This window comes from Hyperolius riggenbachi, chromosome 6 (genome assembly GCF_040937935.1).
Source record: "Hyperolius riggenbachi isolate aHypRig1 chromosome 6, aHypRig1.pri, whole genome shotgun sequence".
Classification (NCBI taxonomy): Eukaryota; Metazoa; Chordata; class Amphibia; order Anura; family Hyperoliidae; genus Hyperolius; species Hyperolius riggenbachi.
This window is the reverse complement of record NC_090651.1, coordinates 295,692,246-295,714,571: the sequence shown is the minus strand read 5'-3', so window position 1 is coordinate 295,714,571 and position 22,326 is coordinate 295,692,246. Positions and strand designations below refer to the sequence as shown.

General features: G+C 45.6%; 1 protein-coding gene across 3 annotated transcripts in view; it reads left to right on the top strand.

The window, feature by feature from the left end:
- Positions 1-22,326, top strand: part of LOC137521621 (protein kinase C and casein kinase substrate in neurons protein 1-like) — a 156,325-nt gene that overhangs the window by 47,646 nt on the left and 86,353 nt on the right. Inside the window, exon 1 of one of the 3 annotated variants that reach the window (XM_068241116.1) lies at positions 7,986-8,067. The exons of 1 other annotated variant lie outside the window; for it this stretch is intronic. The gene's annotated coding sequence lies outside the window, so the exon portion shown is untranslated. Of the gene's footprint in view, positions 1-7,985; positions 8,068-22,326 lie in introns of those variants that run through there. One more of the 3 variants, XM_068241115.1, reaches the window with a different exon arrangement.

Genomic DNA, 22,326 nt, shown 5'->3' with positions numbered 1-22,326 from the left:
TAAGGGCGATGAAAGTCTAAAATACTCTAAAAGCAATGAGTGCACATAAGCGTCCCTCTGATTAGAATCACATCACAATCATGCAATGACCGCCCAGCCCGCCTCCATAGTAGCAGAAGGTGGTACAATTCACAAACCAAAATACAATCAGTTTCTCCTTTTCCCTATTCCCCACCACGAATCAGGCAAAAATGTTGTTGGAAGTTTGTGCGCCGCTATAGACTGTAATCAAAATACAGCACCCAAATTACAATAAAAAACAGCGTAAATTCGGCCGCCAGCAATAGTTGGAAGCTGAATTGCGTCTCACCACCGACTCAATGGTGGCCTGGAGGGGAATAGTAATGAACACTCCGGGACTTTTGTAGCTGCCATAACTCTCCACTCCACCCTTCCTACCTCCCACCATTCCCCCTACTTTTTCCCCTTCCTTCCCTTCTTCCTCCTCCCCAACTACCGTTTTCTCTTATGCTCAGTGTCTGTTAAATCTTTAGCGATGCACTTACCGCTTGGATTGCCTTGTTTCCTTTAGTGATTGGAGACATTTGTGTCTTCTGGATTGGGTAAGATTGATCTTTACATCTGTGTGTCCTGATTCACATCTCGTCTAAGTGGAGGTATGCTTTGCTTTTATTTTATACATACAGTATAAGTCTGCTAGCCATCGCAGCACAGCAGAAGGGCAATTTCCAGTCTGATGCCCTAATATTTATGATTAGTCGGTCCAGTATTAGACCTCTATGGAACTATCCACCCCTCATATAATTAGATAAGAAATACATAGACAGATGGAATTAGCCCATTTGCCAATGTAATTTCAATAAAGAGCTGGGAATAGCTCCTGAGGAAGTGTACAATTTCTGCTTCATGGTTCACAAAACGCATTGAGGTCTAATCAATCTTTGCCTAAAAGTGAAAGTCCAATAAGATATGATGTAAATATACGGGTACTTACTCTATAGGTGAGGTATTGATCCATAACAGTAAAAGGTGGATCCTAAAACAAAAAGAGAGATACCCCATGATCCTTGCACTTTATAAGTGTTGGGAAATCATCATATATTTGCTTTATGTGTCTTATAGGATACCAGAGCCAAACACACTAGGAGAAATGGGGGAGCAGGCATGTAGGGAGAGCTCTGCGCATGAAGTCAATAGTGACATCATGTGTGTGCTGTACGACACCGCAGCCGGGCCAGCGCAGGTGCAGTGATGCCCGAATCTGGCGACCCTGAAGAGGCTGTCAGAGGGGCTTCAGGTATGAAAGGAGAGGGAAGAGAACGGTGGGCATCAGGACAGCTCCCCTTACAGGCCTGCTCCCCCCGTTTCTCCTAGTGTGTTTGGCTCTGGTATCCTAGTAATAATTATACTGTGAGAAATAGCTAAAGCTTGCTTTTTTGCATTGTTTTTCTGTATATATACATTTTAAGTATGTTGTAATGTCTTTTATAACCATTTAGATCGAAAACTTTTTAACCTACTGAATGATTTGATTTAACATATTGTCTTCCTCTTATGGTATTAAAACAAACAAATAACTACATTTATCTCTGCTAAAATCCCAGTAGCCTGTATTATTACCTGAGACTCATTTCTTCAGTGATGTGGGGCTATGGATATCCAATGTTAGATTAAAAATATACATTTGTGTAGGGGTAATGCTCTATGGTTGCAGATGCAGTATATATGTTTATTTTGACAGATAGTGCATACCTTTACATATGCCTCTGAAGAAGCGGCTTATAGCCGCGAAACTCATCAGGCAGTCAGTAAACTCTCTGCAATTGGAGCTATTTGTTATTGTACCGTTTGTGTGAAACTAGAAGAAATTTGTGAAAGAATGAATGTGATGCATTTTGAAAACTAAATTCAACTTTGTGTGCACCATGTGAAATTTTGGATGTGGTAACAGAAGGTGTTGCTAGCTTCTAGACTAACAACTCATCCGTGCAGAATGCACCTCGACCTGTTGTCCAAGAGAGCCCGTCCTGATACCCGTGGGTGACAGTAATTGTATGTGTGTACACAGCTTTACACTGTCATTCTGAAAAATCAACAATAATAAGTGATAATTACTGCCCGCCTGTATTGGTATGCGGCGTAATCTGTAGCCGCATACAGACCTATGAGTACTGTCGCTCGGCAAGGACCGGGGCTTGAACACTCGGGCAACAGTATGGAGCCTAGGCAGTACAGATATACAGTATGGCTAGAGACACGTTCTCCTGCTATGGGGAAAAGGAGGGGGGGGGGGTAGGGAGGTACAATGGAACGGTGCACAACACCACAGCGGCACTGAGCTTGCAGGGTGATTAGAGAGATTGGCAGTGGCATAGCTAAGGAGTTATAGGCCCCAGTGCAAGTTTTACATTGGGCCCCTCTAAGCACTCTATACCAACTGATACCCGCCAAAGACAACACAGTGTCAGAGGTGTAAGACGGGGATGGGAAACAGTTTGTTGATGATTAATACTATTTAAAGCATCTATAGAAGTGACTATTACCAGCACAGGGCCTATAGAGAGCTAATACTGTGGTTGAGGATGGTCCCCTCGGGTTCCCTCTGGCCCAAGGGCCCCGGTGCGGTCACAACCTCTGCAACCCCTATTGCTAGGCCATTGGAGAACGGTGCCTTCGGCCGAGAGGGTCCACCAGGCTGATCGCTGGCCGAGGCACCAAGGGAGGTCGGGGGACGCTGTACACACACTAGATTCTTGGCAGAGACAGCCCCCAGCCAGCTAGTGTGTGTGCAAGGGTTAGGAGATGGTATGTTTAGCCTTGTGCATAGATATCTTGAGACTTACTTACATTATACTGCTTGCTTTTTAATGCATATTTAAACACTATGACTATATAATCCCCTTCCTGGATCATAATGAACCTTTATTGATTTGTCTGCTGCTGAGTTCACTCTTCCAGTAATAGCAGAGCTGATCATCATGTTGTGCAGAAACATAAACGGCCGCAGCGTGATCTGCCCACTTATCTGCTTAAAGGGAACCAGAGACAAAGCACCCTCATGTATTTTACCATATATATCAGTGGGAACATTAGAGAAAACACCTACCCTGCTCTCTGTTTCATTCTTCACTGTTCAGCCTGCTTCTTATCAACCCTGATAAAATCCCCAACTGAGCATTCAATCTGGCTTTGAATGCTCAGTCTGGGATTTTATCAGGGCTGATAAGAAGCAAGCTGAACAGTTAAGAATGAAACGGAGAGCAGGGTAGGTGTTTTCTCTAATGTTCCCACTGATATATATGTTAAATACATGAGGGTGCTTCGTCTCTGGTTCACTTTAAAGTCAGCCACACGTATATTTTCTTTTATCATACAGTTTACTAGAAGGCTGGATACACACATAACATAACACTAGCATAGCGGTAAACGCTGCGTTTTATGCAGCAATGTTAGTCTATGGGATGCAGAAGAAGCTGCATTTCACTGCGTTTGTACAGTATACGTTTCGCAAGCGCTGGTAGTGCTGCATAATATACAGGCTGGCTGCCAAAGCACATAATGAAAGTCTATGGTAATGCATATGCATTGCATTTTTAATGTGTTTTTAATGCATTTTAATTAAAAATTAAAGTTCTCTAATCTGTTTCCACTTCCTGTTGTCTTCCTAGTGATTTGCATGAATTAAAAAACAAAAAACAAATGCATACAAACCGCATATGCGCTTTATATTAGCGAACCGCAAACACATTAAAACCGCATCTGCGTTTAAAAAATTGCAAATCGCACCAAAAACGCTGTAAAAATGCAACAGAAAATCGCAAACACACCACACATAAACACTACTTTTTCATGCTATGTCATATGTGAACCCAGCCAAAGGTATTTTATTGGTCTTTTAGGCCTCTTTTCCACTAGTTGTGCGTTCCACATGGGTAATTCATGTTCATGCGCAGCTTTCCCAGGCACCCTGTGCGTTCGTATGAAAAAATTTTTTGTCTTTTCCACAGCCACACATTCCATGGGATGAGCATGCACAGGGAAGAGCAACGTGCTGTTTTTTTTTGCAAATGTAAAACGTATTAGATGGAAACATCTCATTGATGTTACATGAAACGTCAGATTGAATGCGTTGGTTTTTTTTTTTTGCGTGCAGGAAAACATGTACAGCTGCATGTAGAAGAAACGGGTCATACATTTTTTGAAGGAAATTTCAGAGCATATCTTTCGAGAATTGGTGTCAAACTTAAATATAGACCTCAATGTCTACTGGCCACCTTCCTCCCTTATAAAGTTCCCTGGTGTCTAATGCCTCCCCCCCCCTTCAACCCCTATACAGTTCCCCAGTTTCTAGTGTGTAGTAGCCCCCACCCTCCCCCAGTGTTCTCCCCAGGCTCTTTTAGCTGGGTGCTGCACCCGGCAAGTTTTGGTGAGCACCCGGCTGTCATCAGCTCACCTCCTCCTGTGCTGTAAGCATAGTTGCTCACAGAAGCACCGGCCCTGCATTCTCTCATCTCACCCCACCCGGCTACTTTTTCATGCCACCTGGCTTAATACAGACGGCAGACAGCCGTGTGAACCGGCCCTAAGTAAATCAACCTCCTTATCTGTTTAGCTCATGAATTATCTCCCAGTATTTGTTTATTTCATAGGTTGAAAAATAACTAAGCTGTCTGAATCATCCCTGCCAGAAATAGATTTAAGATTAAATGAGACCCTAGGCAAGATGGCAGTTTTTGTTCACCACTGATAATCACCACCTAAAATGTAATGGTGACTAGCATCCACCAGGCTGCTAGACTCTCTCCAGGCCCTAGACAACTGCCTAGAATTGCCTTGTGGATAATCCGGTGCGCCAACATCCTAGCATACTTATCAAGTCACCAAACATTTACATAGTATTAGTTGCCCACCAAGGAGGGGGAAGAGGTTATTAGTTGCCCACCAGGGGGGAGGGGGGGAGGCACGGTTAATTAGTTGCACACCAACTGGGGTGGGATTATTAGTTGCCCGGCAGAGGAGGAGTGTGAGAGTAGTGACAGGTTAGGTCATACTAGCATACATGTATGATCTGATCCCCGCCATCTACACTAGAGCACAGCACTCCATCATAGGCTAGCAATTTATAAAGAAAATAGTAATAGAATCCTCAGCTTAGAACACAGGCATGCAGGCAGTACTCTGGCAACCACTATCTCATTACTGTGTGCATTGCTGTTACTGGATCAGTCGCTGCTTGCGTGTAATACTGGCTAGTTTGGGAAGGAGGACAGAGCCAACTTTTGTCAGGATACGGTTCTCTAAGAAAGAAGTAAGATGCTGCCTGGTCAAATTCTCATTTTTGGTCGTGAGTTCTGAAGCTGTGATTGCCAACTATTCATAGAGCACTGCATGTACACGTCAAAGGGAGTGCCTGTAATTTGCAAGACTAAAGTCTCTAATGAAGACAAATTAAAGTCAGCAGCTCCGTGTAAAACTAAAAGATGCGCCAAATTATTTTGGCTGTCCCTATTTTCATGTAAACATCTTTGCATTTAAAGTGTCAGACCACCAGACTGTCACAGATAATTGCAAGTTGATAAACTCTTCAGTCCCTTTAGGGCCCCTTTCCTCTAGTCTGCGTTTTGCGATCTGATTCTGATCCCTAACAGATTACAAAATGCAGGGCAAAGTAAAACGAATGGAACCAGCAGTGGCAATTTCCATTAGTGCGATCCGAATGCGTTGCGATTTTGTCCCAAGTGCAATCGTTGCCCTGCCGTGTATTGGATGCGATTGAGCTCTCTATGTTGCGTGTAGCAGCTCAATTGCAATCGCATGCGTGGAAATTGGGTTGAAATGTGATTGCATCGCAGTGCGATTGTGATTGTGGTCGCATTTCATAGTGGAAAAGAGCCTTAAAGTGGAACTGAACTCTGAACTTTCTCTTTGCTCTAAAACAGGCACGGGCAAACTTCGCCCTCCAGCTGTTAAGGAACTACAAGTCCCACAATGCATTGCAGGAGTCTGACAGCCACAGTCATGACTCATAAAGGCAAATGCATTGTGGGACTTGTAGTTCCGTAACAGCTGGAGGGCCGAGTTTGCCCATGCCTGTTCTAAAAGATAAGCAAAAGCATAATAACCTTTAAAGATAAAAACATTTGTTACAGTCTGCAATAAATCTGTAGTGTGTCTACTTTCTGATTTCATGGAAGCAGACATATTGTTAACATCCTGTGTTTACCAATTAGCTCTCTGCCGTGGCAGCCAGCTGACACAGTTGAGAGATCAAATTACACTTGTGATTAGTCACAAATGAGAGGGGAATTAGACAGGCTAAATTCTCTAAATACATACAGGAGGCATTTCTCTCTGTTTTCCTTCTGTCAGGTGCAAGAGTTCAGGTCCACTTTAAAGTAAAATGCCCCCAAGTGTGCATGATTTCCTTATTGTTCAATAATAACTTTAGCAATGTTAACATTATTGGAGCTTTACTGTGATAAGAGCCAGTCAGAGCTACTAGCTAGGCTGTAGTCTGAGAAGCACAGTCTCATGTCCAAGAACCTTTAGGGCCCTTTTCCACTAGCAAGCGCGATCGCAAGCACAATCGTGCTGCATTTGTAATCGCTCTAGTGATCTGCGGCCAGTGGAAAAGGGCCTCAGCTTGGACATGAGACTCCAAAAACCATCACTGCTTTTTTATGACTTCAGATTTCCTTTAAGTACATTGATACTTTGTTATTCATTTTGTATCTTGCAATTTGTTACACATTTTATTCCTCATGTTACATTTGTCACTGTTATTACCAAATCTGTATTTTGTACCAGTGTCTATTGGACGGTGTACACTATTGTCTGTATTATTATCTACCCCATGTTTGTTTCTTACTTTGTACAGCGTCACAGAATATGTTGGTGCTTTACAAATCAAGGGCCCATTCACACCTTTGCGCTTTACAAGCGATTTCAGCATCGCTGAAAATTGCTAGCGTTTTGAAAAACGCTTGTACAATGAAAAATATATATGTAAGTGTTCTCATCTAAGCGATTTGGGATTTGCTGAAACGCAATTGCCTGCAGCATTTTCTGAGCGATTCTGAGCGATTAGCGTTTCAATGTTAAGTAATAGGAGCGCTGGTAAATCGCTCTGGAAGCGCTGGCCTGTTCACAATCAACAGAGTTTTTCTAGCGATTTTCCTGCGATTTTACCCATCAAACCTTGCAGTTTACCCTTAAAACACCTCTTTTTCCAGTGCAGATGTCATTTCCTGTTTATGGAAGATTTAAGGTGCGTACACACGCACTACCAAATGCAACGACAGATCCGCCGGACCCTCTCGCTGGGCGGTCTTTAGCCGACAGTATGCACGTGTGTACGCGCTGTCAGCGGACTGATAAGGCGCCGACAGCACATACACACGCGCATACTGTCGGCTAAAGACCGCCCAGTGGACCCGTCGTTGCGTTTGGTAGTGCGTGTGTACCCACCTTTAGACACAGCTTATTGAACTAGAAATCGCAAAACGCTAATCGCTGAAAAAACACTTTCTGTACAGTGAAAAATCACTGGAAAATCTCTAGGAAAAAACGCTGGAAAACTGCAGAAAATTGCTCAGCGTTTTCGATTGGGTTTATCGATTTCCAGTGTGAATGGAATCTAACACTTGAACTTATCACGGCTTACTGCCGCTGGTTATTGCTGGGTGCAGTTTGTGTGCTGTGGAAGTTTGGAGACTTGGGCTACTGAATGGTTGTAAAGAATCAGTAATGTGATGATGTATGACTATAGCGGTAGAACAGAGGGCTTTACTCGCAGAGGAATGAACATGAAAGCATTATTCATTAACACGAAGCTGTAACATAACACTGAGTGCCCTCTCTCCCCCCATCTCAGGCAGTGGGGCTTCAGCATGAAGAATCAGAGCAGGCATATCCAGAGCTGGCTTATACTCTTCTCAATGTGCTTTCCCCATCTGACACTGTCTAATGTTACCCCTCCTACTCCTGCCTAAGCCTCCTCCTCTCTTGGCCATCTCTATTCCCAGCTAGCTGGCAGGGATCTCCGACTCCGAGTCATCATCTGCAAGGCATAGACGGTGAGAAGGACTGCGGGGAAACTCAGCTCTGGTAAGTCTGCTGGCTTCATTTTTCTGTAACTTTCATGGCGTGTATTCAACCTATACATGTATCTGCTGCTCCTGGGACGTACTCTGTGTCTGCAGTATCTGTATCTAGTTTGGCTCTGGTGGTTACAGAAGTAACACACGGGCTTATGGATGCCAGGGGTAGAACAAACTAAGTTATGACTTTCAGAGCACTGAAACTATGATTGGATTGATTGACCTAACTTTTCTCTTGACTTATTCAGCTTACATATTTTTCACCTGAACTTTAGAAAGAGATAATTTATGAGTTAGGACCCTCCGGCCAGCAGCGGCGACCCCCTGAGAGCTGTCTGGTCACGCGCCTCCGTGTCGCGTCCCCATGCATGGCAACATTCTGCTCATGTGCAGTATGGGAAAACCGTTACTGAGCATGCACAGAACCCTCCCAGTAACAAGAGCGTGATCAGGGTGAATGTGGCTCGGGGCCGCCATGCGCAGTAGCCCCCATGACTGGCCAGCTATTAAACGATTGACTTTATTGGGCGATTAAATACAGTGCAGTTGACCATTCGACTAGTGGCTCACACACTGCAAACGAGATCCTGGCGATTCGCCTTCACTAACACATCTAAATGTTGTGCCTTCATGCTCTGAATCCAAAAATCGATTCTGTGTCGATCAAAATCATGTGAACAGTAACCGATACCTTTATGTTCAACCAACATGTTCCATCCTGTCCGATCTAGTAAATTGGTCAATTCAACCAGATATCGGCCAATTTTCATTGATCGAGCAGAATGGAACATAATCGATTCTTCCCCAATCTGAATGATTGAATAGAATGGTAGATTGTACAGGAAAATTGAGTAATGTATACCCATCGTTATTGTGTGGCTTGTTGCCTGGTTACCAGAACAGGCAGAAAATAAACGATGAGTTCTTATTGGTTGCTGTAAATAACTGCATTTGTGCTATCAACAGACTGCACAAGCCAATCTGATCCTTCTTATGGGAAGTTTGCATAGAAGCAGAACCACATGTTGTGATGGCCAAAAGCTGCAAGTTTTGCAATAATGTCACACACGTGATCACAAGCAATGGGCGGGATTTTTCAAGTACGATTTCAGGACAGTATTTATCACAATTCAAGCTGTTTCTAATTTATTAAAGGGTTGACAACATGCCCTCTCTGGTTTTTAATTCCTACACAGTAGCACTAGTCTTAGACAGCCCATTGGGACAACCATGAAAATATTTAGGTCAAATGAGCAATAGTTACAGGCGCATCTATGAGAAGTGGTCTGGGGAAGGTTTTATATTGATGCAGTTCTATTACTGACCAGCAGAGGGAGAAATTTATAAATCAGGCTCCAGTGTGAGTGTAAAAAATACATGGGTCAGTACCAAGCTGATTTGGGAAGCATTCAATTGGTCATGATTCTATCATTAGAAGAAATCTGATTGAGTCTAGATGTAGCGGTTTGTAGCCCCTTACACACTCCTAGGAGTGCTGGTTTACCATGAACTTGCTCTGTAATCTAAAAACAAGGAACACCAAGAGCCCCAATAGTGTAATATGTACTGGTAAATGGTTACTAGATAGAGTAAATATTAATACTCACAAACCAGGGTTACCATTAGGCAACCACTGTAAAGGCAGGTGGGGAGATTTTCCTGACCCCACTCAGGAATAAGAAGTCACTCTCTGTAGATGAGTAAAAGGGGTTCAACCCGCCACCCAGGGTGGACTCAATATTATGCAGGAGAACAGAGGCGCCAAAAGGATAAAAGGAAGCTAAATGAGCTTAAAAACCAAATTCTTGGTAAATAGAGGAGGTAGTGGTGGACTTACCTCCTCCAAGTAGACACACAACGACTGTAGTAAACACAGTCAATATATTTTATTTATGAACTCCAAATATGCAACGCGTTTCGCAGGTTTGATCCCGCTTCATCAGGCAATAACAACGGAGCAATAGCATATGTGGTCAGTAGAAGAGCCAGGCACCTCTGTGATTGCTCTGTAATCTGTAACTGCCAACTTAGTAACGTTTTAACCTTTTGGGGACCGACGTAGGTTGAATCTACGTCCAGCAGGTGGTGCTGCCGCCCTGACTGGACATTGATTCAACTTCCGCGCTAACGAATCGTCCCGACACGATCGCACCGGAAAGGGGAAATTAAGCTGTCATATGACAGCTGACATCTCCCCTCAGTCATCAGCAGCCATCACGTATGACTTTGACAGCTGCGAGGGTAGGGGGGAAAGAAGAGCATCCACTCACCTCCCTGCCGTTCCTGCGACGATCGGCACTCCCCACTGCTCTGGCCGGCATCTCTGCTCCTTCTGACGTCAGCACCGGGTCCCGGCTTGATGATGTCGGCAGTAGGAGCAGAGATGCCGGCCGGAGCAGAGGAGTCTGCTGCGGCTTGTCGCTGGAGCCTGGAAGGTGAGTGAAAGCAGCTGCTGAACGGGGGACACCTGGCCACACAGGGGGACACAGCCCAGCAAGACCCTGCAGGGATCCGGCTGCCCTAAACCCCCCATATGCCCCCCCCTTCAGCAAAAACGCCTGGTCCTTAAGGGAGGTTAGGCAGCCGGTCCCGAAAGGGTTAAAGTGGATCCGAGATAAACTTTTACTCATTGCATAATTGTGTTCCTTTCATATAGTTCATAGGGCATTCCTCAAGCCAAATACTTTTTTTTTTGTTTTAATCGTCGAATTCCCTATAAACTAAACAAGCCTCGCCCACAGCTTCTCCAGAGAGTCTTGGCACTCTGAGCCTTAGTTGCAAGGAATTATGGGAGCTCAGTCTGGGCAGGAGGAGGCGGTTACTAGCTAGAGATTTCAGAGGCAGAGGGGAGGAGGAAGAAGGAGAGGGGAGTGAAGTTTTCACAGGCTGAGGGCTGGAGATGCAGATCAGCTTGCCTGTGTGTGATGTGACAAACAGAACATGGCCGCTCTCATTGTATCACAGGAATAAATAATCATACACTGTTGAAGCTGTTTGCAGCTAGATTTGCTGTGTAAACTATCTATACTTAATAAGATACTATCTAAACTAGATAAGATATATAGACAAGTTACTTTTTATATTTCGTTTTTGATCTCAGATCCGCTTAAAGCATTGGAATGCCTTGCCTTGATCTGACACTGCCCCACACCCCCCTCACCAACAAAGCACAAGTCTAACTACAGCACCCTATAACCATTTCAATTGTTGAACTGTTCAGGACGTTCAGAAGTTTGTTGGTTGGCAGAGTTATGTTCAATAGATCACAAGCAGATTTTATCCCAAAAAATCGAAACCACTTAAAAAATTGATCCTGTGTATGGTCTCTTTAAATTTGTCTCTTGCTGCTGTGTGACAAACTTGATAAATTTCCCCCACTGTGTGCTGAATGATAGTGTGATTACTCTTACCTCACACTCAAACAGGCTTGTTGTTCAGCCTCGTGCACAGATGCCAGTGCTGTCCCTACAGGGCATGCTAGCGACGCATGTTTTGCAATGGGGGTAGGAGATGAGCAGCATATGATGAAATGGTTTCTGGTAGGTGAGAAGGAGAGCAATGGGCCCGAGGGTCAGTTCTGCATCCGTGTCGCTAATGATTCCATATGCCTGATCTTTAGGCAACATCGGGGGCCCCTGTACACACACTAGATTATCGACCAACATAATGGCTAATTTTACCACTTGTGTGTAGTATGAGAGCTTGCCTACCCAATCTGTTCATAGTATTCATAGTGTTGGCCCTCATACCATATGGAAGTGATAAAATTGGCCAATCATTGGGCAATCAAATTAGATGTATGTACCAGGCTTAATCGTTAAGGCCCATACTCATTTGAAGATGGATCGGGGGAATACTCAGCAACACGACACGTTGAACGAGTGTTCCCTGATCCATGTTCGTAACCTTGGGAACACGTAAAGGCACACGACAGGCTCACACGAGAGTTCAAACGATCGCAGCACTTTGTGCAGAAGTCGTCAGGGATCTTAAAGATGCAATCTGCCGTGATGGTTGTAATTACCAAACATTGCAAAACATCACTCGCACCCACATCGTGAGATTGTGGCAACAATCGCTCATCGCCCAAAAAATTCCTGGGTGCAAGAAAAATCACTTGAAAAATCGCGACATGGGTATGTAGCTTTCGTCTCTACTATAAAGTTATAACAACCCAGGGGCGTCGCTAGCCCTATTTTGGGGGGCACGTGCCCCCAATCTGTCCTGGGGTGCCACAGATCTCCGCCTGGCCGCCGATCACCCCCTCTGTCAGCGGCTCCCTCCAGCCGCCGCCGCATCACTCAGACCTCGATCAGGCGGCGACCAATCGGGCGGGTGCTAGGACCCAGCGCCCGCACTGATATGCGGAAGTGACATCACTTCCGCATATAGAGCGGGTGCGTCTGGCGCCCGCTCGTACTACTGGTCGGGTCGCCGCTGATCCTGAGGTCTGCTGACTGCGAGGCAAGGGGGGGGGAGCGGCGGCGGCACCCTGTCACTCACTCACTACCTAATGGGCTCCCTGTCACTCACTCACTTCCTAAAGGGGCTTCCTGGCACTCACTCACTACCTAAAGGGGCTCCCTGTCACTCACTCACTGCCTAAAGGGGCTCCCTGTCACTCACTCACTGCCTAAAGGGGCTCTCTGGCACTCACTCACTACCTAAAGGGGCTCCCTGGCACTCACTCACTGCCTAAAGGGGCTCCCTGGCACTCACTCACTGCCTAAAGGGCCGCCCTGTCACTCACTCACTACCTAAAGGGGCTCCCTGGCACTCACTCACTGCCTAAAGGGGCTCCCTGGCACTCACTCACTACATAAAGGGCCTCCCTGTCACTCACTTACTGCCTAAAGGGGCTCCCAGGCACTCACTCACTACCTAAAGGGGCTCCCTGTCACTCACTCACTGCCTAAAGGGGCTCCCTGGCACTCACTCACTACCTAAAGGGGCTCCCTGTCACTCACTCACTGCCTAAAGGGGCTCCCTGGCACTCACTCACTGCCTAAAGGGGCTCCCTGGCACTCACTCACTGCCTAAAGGGGCTCCCTGTCACTCACTCACTGCCTAAAGGGCCTCCCTGTCACTCACTCACTACCTAAAGGGCCTCCCTGTCACTCACTCACTGCCTAAAGGGGCTTCCTGGCACTCACTCACTGCCTAAAGGGGCTCCCTGGCACTCACTCACTGCCTACAGGGGCTCCCTGTCACTCACTCACTACCTAAAGGGCCTCCCTGTCACTCACTCACTGCCTAAAGGGCCTCCCTGTCACTCACTCACTACCTAAAGGGGCTCCCTGGCACTCACTCACTGCCTAAAGGGGCACCCTGGCACTCACTCGCTACCTAAAGGGGCTCCCTGTCACTCACTCACTACCTAAAGGGGCTCCCTGGCACTTACTCACTACCTAAAGGGGCTCCCTGGCACTCACTCACTGCCTAAAGGGGCTCCCTGTCACTCACTCACTGCCTAAAGGGCCTCCCTGTCACTCACTCACTGTCTGAAGGGGCTCCCTGGCACTCACTCACTGCCTGAAGGGGCTCCCTGGAACTCACTCACTGCCTGAAGGGGCTCCCTGGCACTCACTCACTGCCTAAAGGGGCTCCCTGGCACTCACTCACTACCTAAAGGGGCTCCCTGGCACTCACTCACTACCTAAAGGGGCTCCCTGTCACTCACTATCGGGGTCCCTTCACTCACTATCGGGGTCCCTGTCACTCACTACCTAACTGGAGGCGCCTGTCACTCACTAGCTAACCTGGGGGTCTCTGTCACTCACTACCTAACTTGGGGGGGCTACCATATTAAGGGGGCATTCTGCCTATTTATGTGAAATGCTGTCTATTTATGTGCCTCATGACTGCTGAATTTGTCTTGTTGGGAGCCTTATGATTTGTTGGGGGCCTCAAGATTGCTGAATTTGTCTTGTTGGGGGCCTCATGATTTGTTGGAGGACTCATGATTGCTGAATTTGTCTTGTTGGGGGCCTCATGATTTGTTGGGGGCCTCATGATTGCTGAATTTGTCTTGTTGGGGGTCACATGATTGCTAACTGCGAGACTACGGGAAAAGCTGAATCCTTATCATATGAGACAATAGCATTAAACCTACTTTTTTAGTTTTTTAAAACAGAAAATAAAACTGGGAGGTTCTAAAAAATTGAATACATTTTTCAGGAGTAGGATGGATGAAATTGTTTATCTTTACAGTTTATTTTCAACTTGGATTTTCCATAATGTTCATGTATGAGTTAAAACGTTTGTACAGTATTTAGTTTAAATTGCTGTTGCCACTTTGCGATAGATAAGTGACTTTTGGGTTGCAGTTTGGGCACTCGGCCTCCAAAAGGTTCGCCACCACTGTCATAACCTAATGTCCCACCATTGCTAGGTTCATGTAAATTTGTCTCCACCCGTTACCACACCTATATTCTGGTCCATGGCCCACCCATTTTTCGGTGCGGCGCGATAAGCACGCCGCACAATGTGATCCTCATATTTTTGGCACGCTAGCTGCAGTGTGCTGAATTCTGCTGCCTACAGTATGTACAGTATACGCTGTTCTCTAGTGCCTGCACTGTGTGCTGATTTACCTCCAGTGTGTACAGTGTAAGGTGTTACTCTGTGCCTTTACTGATTGTAAACCAGCTATATTGTATGCTGATCCCTGCTACTTTCAGTATCTATAGTATTAGCTGTAAAGCCTGGTACACACATACAATTTTGATTAGCCAATTTTAGCTCTGTTCATAAAATTCATTGTCTGTTGGCCCACTTACTGCACGGGGGTGGTAAAATTGGGGGTCAGTGATTGACCAATTAAAATTGTATGTGCGTATACATCTTTGATCTATGCCTATACTGATTGTAAATTATCTAAATAAAGGACAGGGGGCTCCATCCAATATTTCGATGGGCAGGCCCGTTATCTGTAGCTTACACCGCTGCTAAGTTCATGTACATTTGGCCCCACCCATGGCCACGCCCACTCACCTCATGGTCACGCCCATTTTTGCCGTGCTGCGCGTGCCGCATATACCTCCCCACCTGGTGCCCACAGGTGCCCCCGATCTCCAAGGCAAGGACCCTAGAAACGCCCCTGTAACAACCTGCCAGATCTTGTCCTTCCAAATCTCTCCCTGCGCCGCGTGTCCACCGGCTTCCGGTGCGCAACTTCACTCACTTGCAGCAAAGGACCACGATGCTCTATCTCGGGCAGAGAAATCATTATGGCACGGGGCTCAGGGAGAGATTCGGAAGGAAAAGACCCAGCAACTTTATAGTAGAAGACTAATGATTAAATGTGTAACAGGCTGAATTTGCTGTTTTTTAAGGACTGTAATCCAGTGTGTGTAGCCAGCTTTGGAGTGTCTCGGCCATGCTTGGCATTTTGTCTTTTAGGCATGAATGTATGGTGAGATTGATTGCTGAGGCACTGTATTTTCAGCTGCTGCAGGTTCTCAGGACTGTAGTTGGTGAGGGAGAGGGAGCTGCCTTTATACTCCATAGCAGCATTGCAGTGCAGGATATTTTGAGGTGTAGACTAATTGGAAGCCTTTAGAGCACAGGTGTCAAACATAAGGCCCACAGGCTGAATGTGGCCCTCAAGAGCTTCCAATGACCATCATTGTAAGCAGCAAAAGAAAGGCGGCACACTGCCTTCCTGTCCAGAGGTGGGCATAGATGACACTGTTTCTGACCGAAACATTGTCAGTTTGAGCTGGGGTGCGGCAATATTCCAATAATCCAGGAGACACCCACCAACCAAATTAAATAAGCATGGTACCCCCTCCTTGGATCTAATCCTTCCCCCCCCCCCCCCACACACACACCTAGACATCCCTTCCCTCTTCCTCCCCCCTCCCCCCCCGGCACCATCTTCCCCCATAGCAGAGCAGTGCAGAGGAGAAGGGTGTTGTTTGCCTGCTGTAGCGATATGGTGTCTCCTCTGTTCTTCTTGGCAGTCACATGCTCTGTGCTTCCATACTTCCTTCTCGCGATCATGTGACATGCGCCAGGAACCAGAGGTATGCTGCATAGAGCATGTGGCTGTCAGGAAGATCAGAGGAGACCTGAAGCTGTACTGACAGCCAGGGCCAGATTTACCATAAGGTACTGTAGGCACGTGCTTACAGGTGCCTGATGGTGGGAAAGGCGGCTCACTACCCTCCTCCCTGAGTGCCTCCATCCCTCCTTCCCTATGCAGAGTCCCAAGCAGAGCATAAATGAGAGGTTACTCCCCCAGCTTTTGGCATTCCACTGATGAGATCTCCCTTCAGTTGGGGGCACCACTAGCTACTTAGTACTGGGGGGAACCTTTGGCTACCTAATACTAAGGGACACCTGTAGCTACTACCTATGACCGGCAAGGGAAGTAAGGGTGAAGTGACCAGCAGATTTGCGGTGTGGTTTGGTGGGGATTTGTAGGTCATGGAGGGTGACGTCTAAAGCACCAGGACATCTGTGCCTATAGGCTCCTGTGATGTAAATCTGGGCCTGGAAACAGGTATATATTGAACTGTTCTACTGTGCTACTCTGCAGAAGGGGAGGAGCAGGCCAGTCACAGGCACTATAGTTCCGTCACTTCATTTGAGATTGTTTAATAAATGTTAAATCTTAAACAATTTGGCCAGTGACTTTGACCTCTTATGCAGTTGAGTTTGACACCTCTGCTTTAATGTATCAATGTGGGTACTGCGGAAAGAGTAAAAGTGTAAGGAAAGAAGAAAGTCTACCAGCTTCATCTTATAATTACAAATTCCATGATGCAGAAAACGTTATTAGGTTGCGGAATGACTTAAACCTCTCTAAAGCACATCCAGTAATGCACAAGGTTGGTTGCCCTTTAGAGAAGTGGTGGTAAACAGACTACCGACTAGAACTGACAGCAGCACAGCACACACCCCATCTCTAGCTTTTAATTAACTCCTCTTTTTAACTCTGCTCTTCCTCCATCAGTATCTTATTAAAGCGGGCCTGAACTCAAAAATTCCTTTCTGCTCTATAAGATATGCAAAAGCATAATAACCTTTAAAGAAAAACATTTCTTTGTTACAGCTGATACAAATCCTAAAATACATCTGCAGTGTGTCTACATCCAGATTCATGGAAGCAGACATATTTTTCACATCCTGTGCTTTCAAATAAGCTTATCTGCCGTGGCAGTCAGGTGACGCAGGGGAGAGATCAAATTACAACTTGTGATTAGTCAGATGAGGGGGAATTAGACAGGCTAAACTCTCTAAGTACATACAGGATGCATTTCTCTATGTGTTTTTTCTGTCCAGTGCAAGAGTTCAGGTCCACTACCATAGAGCTGTCTTATTTTGTGTGCCTGCAGCTGGTGTTGCCCTTGGTTACACTTCTGCCTCGTGTGGTGACAGCAGGAATGGCATCGGCAACAATTACAGATTTCTCCACCTGAAGATGTTAGAATGTCCACAAGTCTTTTATTATACAAAACTGAAGCTGACCAGAAAGCTAGCACTATACACATGCATAAAATAGAGGCGCTGGGAAATGTGGGCGCCTGGGAATAGCCAATAGTATTTTACCGCTATTCTTTTCTAGAGTCGGATTTTTCGTTAGTAAAATATCAGTAAAATTTACCGATATTTTACTACAACAAAACCTAAACTTATTCTCACACAGAACCCTCCCTCTAACAAACCTAACCTTTACCCCCCCGAAGCTTAATTTTACTCCCTACCACCCCCCCCCCCCCAAGGCTACCCTAAACCTCCTAACCACGGCTAACATTAGCCGTCCACCTACCCACGCTTAACCTCCCCCCCAGCTAACCTTATCTTCCCCCATGCATAACCCTAATCACCCCACCCCTACATGCCTAATCTTAACTGACACCTGCTGCAAAAAAAGCCGCAAAAACAGTATATTTCACAAGTGGCCGTCCGGGGCAGATGCAGACGTATCCATCCGCCTGTCTAGGATTATCGCGGACTACACAGAAGTGCGGTCGCCAGTCCGCTTACTGCAACAGATCCGTGACAAGTGTGAACGGCTCCTATGTATAGCCGTTCACTGTCCAGTTTGCAATGAGTGGAGAATGGACAAAAAAATTTCCATTCTCCACTCAAAAGGGAAAAGAAGCTCTGTTCCCACTAGAGTGGAGAACAGACATTTTTTGCCCATTCTCTGCTCATTGCCAACCGGACAGAGAACAGCTCCTCAGTACTGTATCTTTATTTCACTGAAGACTAAGCAGTCACATGACATCCTCTTGTTCCTCCTCCTTGCTTTGTGGTTTGGTCTGTGTGACAGAACTGAAGTCTAAAATCTAAAGTGATGTAGGCTTCCATTAACCCCTATATAGCTCCCATCACTCTCTACCGCAGCCCTGAGATGATGGACGTATTGCTGAGTTTGAGTGGCATTTGTGAAGCATGTTAAATACAGAGTTTTAGTTCTGGCAGAAATCCTATGAAGCAGTGTTAACTTTCATTTAAAATGCATTCAGAGTTGTGTTTGGCTTGTGTTGCTTTTCTCGCTGCCTTCTTTTGCTGTGATTGGTTTACGGTAATTTCCAGACTAGGCATCCCTGGAACTGAATACGTATCTATGCAATTCCAAGTATTTTCCACCTTGGCATAGCTTGTATTGTATTTCCCCTTTCTCCTGTACATTGTTGGTTTGGAGAAGGCTTTGTCTTGTGCAGTATCTGGCCTTTCTTAAATATGCTTGTTCCAGTTTTTTCATCTGTGATTCATAAAACCTGATTTTCCACTTTATTGAGGTTAAATCACTCATAGTTTGTGGTAAGTTATTGGTCTTTCTTCCTAAAGTCTTACCTCCATGGTTTAGCTATTAATACTTGAGGACTGTAGAGGAGTATTACACCTTGGTGAAGACCAACCTTTGTCCAGTCAGTCACTGATTGCTTTAAGCTCACTGGATGGCTGGCTGGGTGAAAGTAATTTGTCCAGAGCATGTCTTGCATTTCTGTTGGGTTTGTGATGTGTTTGAGAAGTTTCTAGTACAGTATAATCTCGGTATAATAAACATTCGGGTATAGTAAACTACTTCTCCAGGTGTCATCCATTCTCCATTATAAATCTATGGGAGCAACACCTGGTATAGTAAACTCGGATATAATAAAACTTCTGTTATAGTAAATGTGTTTTGGCCCCTACATGATGCTGAAAAGTGGGCGGTGCATGAGTCATATATCAGTGTGTGAAACCCATGGTCGGGCTCTCATCAGGCTGGTTGAAAGTGAGTTGATGCCTGATAACATTTGTAAGAGAAGTAGAATGGCACCAGCGCTGGATATACAGTACTGTACAAATAAGCAGCCTGGGGAAAAGAAGGTATACTGTGAATGTAAACAAAAGAGGATGCAGCATTACCACTTCCACTTTGCAATCATTGATAAAAGTATTATCACAGTCCTCCCATGGTATGCACTCCAGGGTATCTCTTACCTTGTTAGCGGTGACACTCCTGGTAGCGTGTGGTGTGGACTGCAGTACAGGCTACTTTCACTTTTAGTGCAGATCAGAGTGGGCCGACTTGCTGCAGGACTAAGGAGAGTGGTGAAGGTAGTGCTAAGTCCCGCCTGCGGAGCCGCTTGCATTACAGATGTAAGTGGCTTATCATGATTGGCTGCATTTTGAAGAGAGGCTTTGTGATTGGCTCAAGTGTGAGCACAAAGTTTTGCAGGACACATGCTGCAAGTCCCGCCTGCAGAGTTATCAGAGCCACTCACAGGAAGCGATTGGCTGCCTCTATTCAGTGAGCCCAGGATACTGTACCAGCAGTTTGTCCAACTTGGCTATGCAGCCCTAAGACATACTTAAAGGAATACTGTAGGGGGGGTCGGGGGAAAATGAGTTGAACTTACCCGGGGCTTCTAATGATCCTCCACAGACATCCTGCGCCCTTGCAACCACGCACCGATGCTCTGGCCCCGCCTCCGGTTCACTTCTGGAATTTCAGACTTTAAAGTCTGAAAACCACTGCACCTGCGCTGCTGTGTCCTCGCTCTTGCTGATGTCACCAGGAGCGTACTGCGCAGGCACAGACCATACTGGGCTTGTGCTTTACACTCCTGGTGACGTCAGTGGGAACGAGGACACGGCAATGCAGGCGCAGTGGTTTTATTTTCTAGAAGTGAACTGGAGGTGGGGCTGAAGCATCGGTGAGTGGCTTCGAGGGCACAGGATGTCTGCGGGAGGGGGGGCATTAGAAGCCCCTGGTAAGTTTAAATCATTTTTCCTCGACCCCCCTACAGTATCCCTTTAACCTTCTAGTCCACCGAAATGTGCACGTGCCTGTACTGTACCTCTAATGAGAGGACAGAGTTGGTCCTTTGCAGCAGAGATTGTACCAGGGTATGCTGGGCCATTTCTAAGACAATTTCTTATATACCGGTAGTAAATTTCTAATATGGTAAACTACTTCTTCTGGTCTCTTGGAGCCAAATAGCAGTAGTCCTGCGTACAGAACTTTTAGTGCAGTGCTGCAGCAAGTGGCAGGGCCTAAAGACAAGCATCCTGATGGGTGTAACAAGATAACATTTTACTTTGCCTTTTTTCATTTCAAATACCCAGTTAGGTGCAAAAGGGCAAAAGAAATCGCCATTGATGCAATTTGTTACTTCAAGTAAAAACAGGTTATTGGAAAATGTTATTATAGCATCAGGATCACGGAATGCAAAGAATGCTGTTTTCTTCAGGTGTATGTAATAATTGGGACTTTGCTTGTTCTTTATATTTCCTTCTAAGAGCAAAATTGGTAATAAAAAATATTTGCATCATCCATCATAGGCTACTATTAAAGGTTCTAGTGAACAATCCTTTAAAGTAGACCCAAACTCTTGCACAGGACAGAAGGAGAACATATAGAAATGCACCCTGTATGTATTTAGAGAGTTTAGCCTTTCTAACCCCCCTCATCTGTGACTAATCACAGCTGTAATTGGATCTCTTAGCAGCTAATTTGTAAACACAGGATGTTAACCCTATGCTTGCTTCCATGAAAGCAGGAAGAAGACACACTGCAGATTTATTAAAGGATTTGTATCAGCTGTAACAAAGAAAATGTTTTTCTTTAGAGGTTATTATGCTGTTTGTTATCTTTTAGAGCACAGAGGAAGTTGTGAGTTCAGGTCCGCTTATCCTTTAGCTGCTGTTGGAGCAGAGAACCTAGTAGATCAGAAAATCAACTAACCGGTGGATCACAGGCATTGCCATTCCCTCACTGCTGTTGATCAATACAGTATGTGGTTTGTTAGTGATGCACTGACAGTGTCTGATCTAGGATCATGATGGGATACATTGTATTTAGGCAACTGGATGCACAAGGAGTTCCAGAACCTTTGTGTTACTGTATACCGTGTTCCGGCACATCAGGCTTGTGACATGATGTCATCAGAAGCGAGTCACATCTGTAGCAAATTAGCTCCAGTCATTATGTCATTCATTATCTATAGACGTTTTCACAAAAACTACACAAAATCTACTTAAAACTCATTGGGGTTAATTCACTATAACAAATAGAGTGCCTTATCAGAGTCAACATGCCTTATCAGAGTTACAGTGTCATATCAGAGTTGGCGTGCCTTATCAGAGTTGCTGTGCCTTGTCAGAATTGGCATGCCTTATCAGAGTAGCATAACGAGCACTACGAACTTATGCCTGCTAATTGGCAATGACGAGAGCTCCACTCATCCTGGCATGAGCCCCTGCGGGTCCAATCACTTTAAAGGACATTATCCCCGCACTTTGATTGGCCCAATAGGCTGCTTGTCACTTGACAGGAAACTTGACAGGCACCCTATTGGGCCAATCAAAGTGCGGGGATAATGTCCTTTAAAGTGATTGGACCAGCAGGGGCTCAGGGCAGGACGAGTGGAGCTCTCATCGTACGGTAAGTGAGAAGTATTACGACATAAGGTAGGGGGGTGATCACGAGGGTGAAGAAGTTGGTGTAAGGCATCAGGGGAAGAATACGCTGCAGTATGGGGGTTAGTCGTAGGCATTTAGAAAGGTGTGCTTTGGGTTGAAGGCTAGTGGTAGGGGATAGAGTTAGGCATTAGGGTGGTTGATAAAGTTGTTTTTCAGCCACTATTATTTAGTTATGCCCAACACTTTGCGAGTGCGACCCCATGGACCACAGCACACCAAGCCCCTCTATCCTCTACTGCCTCTCAAAGCTTGGTCAAGCTCATGTTTGTTGCCTTCATTATGTTATACAGCCATCTCATTCTCTGACATCTCCTACTTTTGCTGTCGATCTTTCCCAGCA